The sequence below is a fragment of the Antechinus flavipes genome, chromosome 6, assembly GCF_016432865.1.
Source record: "Antechinus flavipes isolate AdamAnt ecotype Samford, QLD, Australia chromosome 6, AdamAnt_v2, whole genome shotgun sequence".
Taxonomy (NCBI): domain Eukaryota; kingdom Metazoa; phylum Chordata; class Mammalia; order Dasyuromorphia; family Dasyuridae; genus Antechinus; species Antechinus flavipes.
The window spans coordinates 121447218-121455801 of record NC_067403.1 but is presented as its reverse complement, the minus strand read 5'-3'; positions in this window follow the sequence as shown (position 1 = coordinate 121455801).

The following is an 8584-nucleotide window of genomic DNA, read 5'->3' as shown; positions in this document are numbered from 1 at the left end:
TGTACAAACAAAACTAATGCAGACAAGAAGGGAAGCAATAAATTGGGAAAACATTTTTCCATTCAAAAGTTCTGATAAAGGCCTCATTTCTAAAATATATAATTAGCTCAAATTTATAAGAGTTCAGAATTGAGAGAGAGGAATTTTATTCAGTTTTCTGTAGCTTGGGCCTAAGGATCAATCTCTGGATGAATTAAGGGTGGAGGGTGGTGGTCTCCAGGTGAATTAAGGGTGGTGATTATTTTAGGAGTTTTCAAGGCTAGAAGATAGAGAGTAATCTCTAGGTAATAAAGGTGGAGAGTGATAGTGATGGGCCAGAGCCTGAAGATTCAGGGTTTTCTGATCCAGGTACCCCATAAAGATCGAGAGACCAAAGAGTCCTACTACATCATTCTCCCTTAAGCAGTTACTCCCAAATTCATTTGGGGCAAAGAGACAGAAATCTCATCTTCCGGAGCTGCTTCAAGCTGACAAGGGCCATAGAAGTATTCCAATGCTCGATGGTGGTTCAGGCCAGGAGGGGAAGTGCAAGATCTGAAGATGGCAGCAGCAACATTTAGGGGATGTGGAGTATCCAAATTAATTATCCCATGATCTTCAGACTGAAAGAGTAGTTGGAAATTTGTGTCTTGGAGCCTAGAGGAAACAAATCTAGTGAGAAGGTTAAAATTGGGGTAGCATCCAAGGTGGAGATGGTGACATTTTGGGAATTAGGGCCTTTGCAGATATGTATCAGGTCTCACCTGTGGGCTGCCTTGAGGATGCTGATGGCCCACCCAACAATCCTGAATACCCCAAATGCCCATGAAGCTCCCTAAACCTGAAAGACTAAAGGGTTAACACCCTACTGGCACCCTACTGTCTGCCACAGAATGACACCAAGAAAGCTGGAGAGAAAATACTAGGAGCAAAGTTCTCATCCTTGGAGTGAAAAATAGTAAGAAAGAAAATTAGAGAGAAAGAAGGAAGCAGACAATTGTTGCACCCTTCTTTCTCCAGAGTATTTTCAGGGGTCCTGTGGAAGAGTAGCTTCAGGTCCTCCATGGGTTCACAGGAATATTCTGAAATGTCTGAAAGCGAAGTAACAAGCAGCATTTTTTTTTATTTTTTTAAATTTTATGCATGCCAGGGTAATTTTTTACAGCATTATCCCTTGCATTCACTTCTGTTCTGATTTTTCCCCTTCCTCCCTCCACCCCTTCCCCCAGATGGCAAGCAGTACTTTACATGTTGGATGGGTTGCAGTATATCCTAGATACAATATATGTGTGCAGAACCAAACAGTTTTCTTATTGCACAGGGAGAATTGAATTCAGAAGGTATAAATAACCCGGGAAGAAAAACATAAATGCAAGCAGTTTATATTCATTTCCAGTGTTCTTTCTTTGGGTGTAGCTGCTTCTGTCCATCTTTGCTCAATTAAGGCTCTCTTTATCGAAGAGGTCCACTTCCATTAGAATACATCCTCAAACAGTATCATTGTTGAGGTATATAATGATCTCCTGGTTCTGCTCATTTCACTCAGCATCAGTTCATGTAAGTCTCGCCAGTCCTCTCTGTATTCATCCTGCTGGTCATTCACAAGCAGCATTTTTAATCCTAGAAACATGAGTTCATCTGAGGAACCCTTCCAGTCTGATTGATGTTGAAGTAGTCAGAATGACCTTATATGGTTCTTTCCACGTTATTCCCAGAGGGTCAGCACCTTGAGGCTTCCAGGTTTTCAAATATACCATGTCCCCTGGATTTACAGGGATGGCAGTCTGAGTATAAGCATCTGTAGGTTTAGGGAGATGTTCATTTGTGTATTCAGAAAGGGCTTTCTGAGCTGCATCACGCTGTGTGGCAAACTGGGTGACCAGATGCTGTTCTGGGTCTAACAAGAATGTCAGAGGTTAGGAAGGGCCTCCCATACAGAAGTTCAAAGGGGCCATGCTTAATGTTTTCTAAGAACTCCAAGAAGCCTGAATGAGAGATTCTTCACCCAATTCTCTTGAGTATCTAAGCACAGTTTAGTAAGGACTCATTTGAGGGTGTGATTCATTTTCTCCACCTTCCCAGAAGTCTGAGGATACCAGACAGAGTGGAGGTGGTAGATGATTTTAAGTTTTGAATTAGCTATGAAGTGAAGGCCTGGGCCATTGTCACTCTGCGAGGAGCCAGACAAGCCAGGGTGAGGTGTGATCTCTTAGCAAGCACTTTGATAACTTCTGAGTTTTCTCAGATCTGCAGGGAAAAGCTTCTACCCAGTTAGTAAAGGTGTCAACAAAGACCAAAAGCAACTTGAAACTTCTGCAAGGGGGTATATGTGTAAATTTGCCCATCTGCCCCTGGGTATGTGCCCCTTCTCTCAATAAGCTTCAGGAGAGGGGGAGGTTTAACAGTTCCTTCAGGAATTACTTGGGCACAAACTGGGCAGGTCTGGCAGACCTGTCTAATTGTTTCTCTCATTTTGTGATCAGTAAAAATAGAGTTCACAAGGAATTGAAGAGCATTTCTTCCCAAGTGGGTAGGTTGGTGAAGACCAAAAATAAGTTTCCACTGACTTGCCTCTGGGATTAAAAGTTGGCCTGAGGGTTTTTGAAACCAGCCAGAAGAAGAAAGGATGTATCCCTTTTCTTCTGCAAGGGTTTATTCCTGTGAACTATATGAATGGGTATAAGAATCAGGGAGCTGGGGGATTAAAGATAACTATGGAGTCAGGGGTGAATGGGCATCAGCTTGAGCAGCTGAATCTGCAAACCTATTTCCCTTGGTCTGAAGTGAGTGTCCTTTACAAAATGTGCCTGACAGAAGTAGCTACACCCAAAGAAAGAACACTGGGAGATGAATATAAACTGCTTGCATTTTTGTTTTTCTTCCCGGGTTATTTATACCTTCTGAATTCAATTCTCCCTGTGCAACAAGAAAACTGTTCGGTTCTGCACACGTATATTGTATCCAGGATATACTGTAACCTATTCAACATGTAAAGGACTGCTTGCCATCTCGGGGAGGGGGTGGAGGGAGGAAGGGGAAAAATCAGAACAGAAGTGAATGCAAGGGATAATGTTGTAAAAAATTACCCTGGCATGTGTTCTAGCAATAAAAAGTTATTTTAAAAAAAACAAAAAAACAAAAAAAAATGCCTGAAATCTCTCTGGGTTTGTAGACAGTTTGCAATCGCTGTAGAATTTCTCCTAAATATTTAATAGAATTCTTTGCTGTAAAAAGTCCCCTTTCTTTCCATATAGCCCCATGAGCATGCAAAATATGAAAAACATATTCGGAGTCCATATAGATGTTCATTTTCATTCCCTTCTTTAGTTCCAAAGCTCTGGTTAGGGCAATGAGTTCAGCTTTCTGGGCAGAAGTTCCAGGAGGCAATGGCTTAGCTTCCAGGGTGCCATTGAGGGTCACCACAAATAACCTGCTTTTCTTTCCCCATTATCAAGAAAACTATACCCATCTGTAAGCGTTCACCGTCTGGGTTGTCAAGAGGAATGTCCCTCAAGTCAGGTCAGTTGGAGTAGACAGAATCTAAAGCATCCTCACAATTATGAATGATGTCTCCCTATTGAATATTGTCAGGGAGCAGAGTGGCAGGATTAAGAGTACGGCATATGTAGAGCGTCAGATCGGGGATGTCTAGTAGGAGAATCTAATAAGCCTCCCACCAGCAAGCCACTGATGCCCTTTGACTTCTAAAATGCTCTAAACCTAGTGGGAGGTCAAAATCTCCAGTGGCTGCACTGGGGTGAATTTTAAGGCTTCTTCAATTAGAAGGGCATTGCAGCCACTGTTCTAATGCATGAGGGCCATCCTAAGGATACTGAATCCAATTTCTTTGAGAATAGACAATCAGTCTGGCATCAGGTCCACAAACCTGAATTAAGACCCCTAAGGCCTGGCTGCTTCTTTCATCCACATACAAAGTAAAAGGCTTTTCTAAGTTAGGTAGGGCCAGGGCAGGGGCAGAAGTCAGTTTGATTTTCAGGATCTTAAAAACTTTGCCCTGATTGGGCCCCAGTCAAGTGGAAGGAAGGTTGTCAGGGCTTTGAATAGAATCATAGCAGGGCTTGGCAATAATCCCCAAATTAGGTATCCAAATTCTGCAGAAACCAGCCATGAAAGGAAAGTGTTTAGCTGCCTCTTTAAGGCAGGCTCCTGGAGAGAAAAAATTGTTTGCTTTCTCTCCTCTGTGAGAGAATGGGAGGTGGAAGTTAATTCATGGTCCAAATATTTGACAGACTGGCAGGTGATGTGGGCTTTGGATAAGGAGACTCTATCCTCTAGAGGCCAGATAATTGAGAGTTTTTATGGCTGCATCTAAGGAAGCCTCTCAGGTGGGGCTACAGATCAAAATATCATCCATGTACTAGATGAGATTGCTATTAAGCAGCTCCAAATTCCTTAAATCTTTAGCCAGTGCCTGTCAGAATATGTGTGGGCTATCTCAGAAACCGTGGAGCAAAGCTGTCCAAGTTCATTGGTGAGGATGTTCCCCTGGCTTTGCCCATTCAAAAGCCAAAAGAAATTGTGAATTTTTATGTAAAGGTATACAAAAGAAGACATCTTTAAGTTCTAGAGTGGAAAACCATTTTGTGTCCCTTGGGATTAAGGAGTAAGGCTAGGACAGCATGAGTAGCTTGCCTAGAGATTCCTTGGTCCCAGAAAGAAGACTATATTCTCCCAGATTTCAGAGAGAATACGGGAAGGCTTTGAGAGAAGCACAAAAAGGTTACCTGGAGGTCTGAGAAGGGAAAATTTGGTCTCCAATTTCACCATTAAATCATGCCCCAATAAGAGAGCAGGACAGGAGGGAATAATAAGAAAGGGTGTTTGGATAACAGATCACCAAACTGGCAAGTCAGAGGGAAAGTCTCAAAACAATTCTTAAATTTCCCTTCAATCCCCATTATTCTGTGGGGAGAGGGGTGTGTGAGACCAGAGTGCCAGAGCAAGACACAGAAGCCCCGCGAAACAAAAAGAAATTCAATGGTCTTACCGGCTACAGCCAAAGTTACCCTGGGTTCAGTTGTGACAGAACAAAGGGGAGCCTGGCTGAACCCTGGGCCCCATCACTCCAGGTCTTGAGGACACAGGGATGGGGGGGTTGGGGGAGAGCAGGGCAGTGGTTGGTGGCTCTACCTCTCTTTTTGTAGTCTCTCTTTTAATGACCCTTCTGACTGCACTTGGGGCAAAGACCAGAGGGTTTCTCTGAGGACAGTTGCAAGCCCGGTAACCCTGTCCATTATACCTGAAGCACGAACCCTAGTTCCTGGATGTGGCAGGAGCTAAAATTTGAGCCCGTACTTTGTTTCTTGCTCTGACTCTGAAGTCTTCCTCCTCTGCTGCAGTTCGGTCACTTTTTTTTTTTTTTTTAAAGACTCCAAAAGGTGTTTCTAACAGTTGAGTCTGGGAAGTTTGAGGGCCCAAAACTAACTTCTGCAGCTTCCTCTGTATATCTGGGGCAGATTGGTTAATACTAACTAACATCTCCCCAGGAAAGATCAAATTGGAGGGCAATGGTCTTAAGCCCCTCAATAAATTCAGTGGGGTCTTCAGAGTAATGGCCAAGTTTTTCCTTAATCTGGGAGAGATTTAACATTGAAAAAGGCCCCTGTACCCTGAATGTCCCTCCCTGAGAGTATGCTGCTTCTCTCAGTGGGCAGAGGTTAGAACAGGTGGTTGAATCAGGATCCTAAGGAGAAAAAGGAGTCCCACTTCTTGTATGAGAGGGACTAAGGAGTAGAGGTTGGGAAGTCTCAGGATCTGAGACTTCAGAAAGTAAGGGGGACTGAATTGAAATATTTTCAGACATAAAGTCCTGACTTTGATAAGGGGGTGGTTCTGGAGGGGATTCCCAGGCCTCCTGATAAGGACTGCATGGAGGTACAGAAAAGGAATCTTGTGTCCCTGGACAAGGAAAAAGGAGAGGGTCATCTAAAAGATCATTATTTAATTTTGATTCCCCTTCAGTAAATTTTAGCAGTATCCTGCAGTGCTGTCTTAATTTAGAAGCTCCAGACAAGGCCATAAAGGCTTGGACATAGAGAACTTCAATCCACTTACCTTGTTTTTGGCAAAACAAATCAAGCTGCTGGATAGTGCTATAGTTAATTGATGCATTAATGGGCCATTTTTCTTGGTTCCCCAAGATGTATCAAGGCCAGGCAGTATTGCAAAAGAAAATAAATTTCTTAGTTTTCAAATTTTTCAGGCCAAATTTGTCTCTATTTTTTTTTTTTAAAGACAGCCTTTTTGACCCATTATCATTACTAGGTTTGTAAAGCAGAGATCAAAACAAGGAAAAGGACGTATATGTACAAACAAATATTTATAATAGCTATTTCTGTACTGACAAAGGAAAATCCAGTGGATGCTTACCAATTGGGAAATGACTAAACAAAATGTAGTATGGGATTGTGATGGAGTACTATTGTATTATAAGAAATGATGGAATGGTTTCAAAAATGCATGGCAAGATCTATATGAACAAATGTAAATTAAGAACCAGATCATTGTATGTAGTACAGACAGATTGTAATGATGATTAACTGTGAAAGAGTTGGCTACTCTGATCAGTATGAATGAAGTGAACTGTGAAAGCTATCTCACAAGATAGAAACAGTGTTCTAAAATTGAGTGAAGGTCGACTGTGCCCCAGGCTCAAGTTTCTTTCTTCAGAAATCAGATGGTTTACAAAGAATAGGATCATATATCCCTTTTTCTTTGTAAAACTGAGTTAGGTCCACCTTGGGATTAAAACTTGGGAATTCAGAAATCCTAAAGATGTAGTTGGGTTGGAAGTTTTTCTTATTTATGACTTAGAATATGAAGTCATCTCCAGAGAGAAAACTGACTAACTTTAAATGCAGATTGAAATATTTTTTTATCTTTTTCTGTTTTGCAAAAAATGAGTAACATGGAAAAATATTTTGCATGACTTTATATGTATAATTCATATACTATTCTAGCCTTCCCAATGTTGGGGAATGGGAATGCAAAGAATTTGGAACTCAATATTTAAAAAGAAAAGAATGTTAAAAGTAAATAAATACTAAATTACTTTTAAAAAAGGATAAAATAGAGATAAGCACTTTTGGTTTTGTTTCCTTACAACTAAATATATAAGCTTTATACAGTGAAAGTGGAATGATAAATTACTTTATTAATCATCTTGATTTGCTCAAATTCCCCTACTATCCAGAAGCCAGACTGACTTTGAATCAGAATCAAGCAATCAGAAATCTCTTAAATTTGACAAATCAGAAATCCTTTGCAGTTTGCTTACTTAATCTGAAACTCCCTATTGTGTGAGCAGTTACTGAACCAACTCAGACTACCTCTTGTTGACCTCTACTGAACCAACAAGCCCAAGAGAACATTCTGCTCCAACCTACCTTTCCCAGAAGATGAATTGTAATCTCTAAAACTAGCTCAAACCAGTGCCTAATTTGATGAGAATTCCGAGAAAAAGCCCAGCCCAAAGGACCAAAGGTCAAACCTAATTAAATATTGATTACTCCTCCCTCTCCCGATTTGTGGTTTTTGTCTTTATAATCCTAGCTACCTAAACCCACCCCAGCTTAGTAGTAAATGTAGCTTCCGAGCATGTCTGCCAATTTGGCGAGGAATAAAAGCAGGGATACAACCTCTTTGTTTTAAGACTAAACTGGAAAAAGTTCTACAAGAAGCCCTTCCCTGTTCTCCTTAATCTTAGTACCCTCCTCTGAAATTGATGTGGACTTTGAATTTATTCTCTTCCCATATCAGGAAGAAGTCCATTCAGGCATAATTCTTTATCAGCCCCATAGTTTATTCCTCCAAACTCTGGGATATTAACCTTTGAGATATTAACATATCTTTAGACAGGTGTTAGCCGCGTCAGTCAGATGTATTCCTTCCCTTCTTGATGCCTTCCTCCGAGCTACCAAATTCTTAGTTTGTACTTCTCCTCCTCCCCTGAGGTTGTATTGTCTCAATAAATTTGCCATGGTCTACACCATCTTTGCTGAACTCTCTTTGGGTTTGCCCGCCCCAGAGTTCTACCTCTCGGTGTCTTTCCTCTCACCCTCCACCAAGCCTCATGGTGTTTTTCTCTTTGTTATAGGGAAACTAACTCTTAGGATGTTAAATTCCTTTATATTCTTTTGCCAATCAATGGCGTATTCATATCTCATGGCATATTATTTCAATGGATTCTTCCAAACGCCTTTCCTTCATAATCCTATTGCTCTCCCAAATCTTTTTCATATTTACCACTCCTGGTACCTATTTTACCTCTTCATTTTATCTACAACCTCTTCTAAATAAATGTCCCTTTTGGCAAAACAAAATGGCCATTGTGAATTTGTCACATATTTATTTCGAGTTAGGAATCGCTACCTTGACCACTCCAATTTTTATTTTATATGTAGTTCTCTATTTGTAAGTGCATAATAAATGTGGTTTTTTAAAAAAAATAAATAAATTCTGCCCTTATTGGAAAACCAAACTGCTTTAAATATCATCTTGCAGCTCAGAGATCTTCAATGGACGGGGTGGGGAGTGAGGATATCACCGAGCCTGAAAAGGACTGGGCAGCCAAATAGGGCGGTCC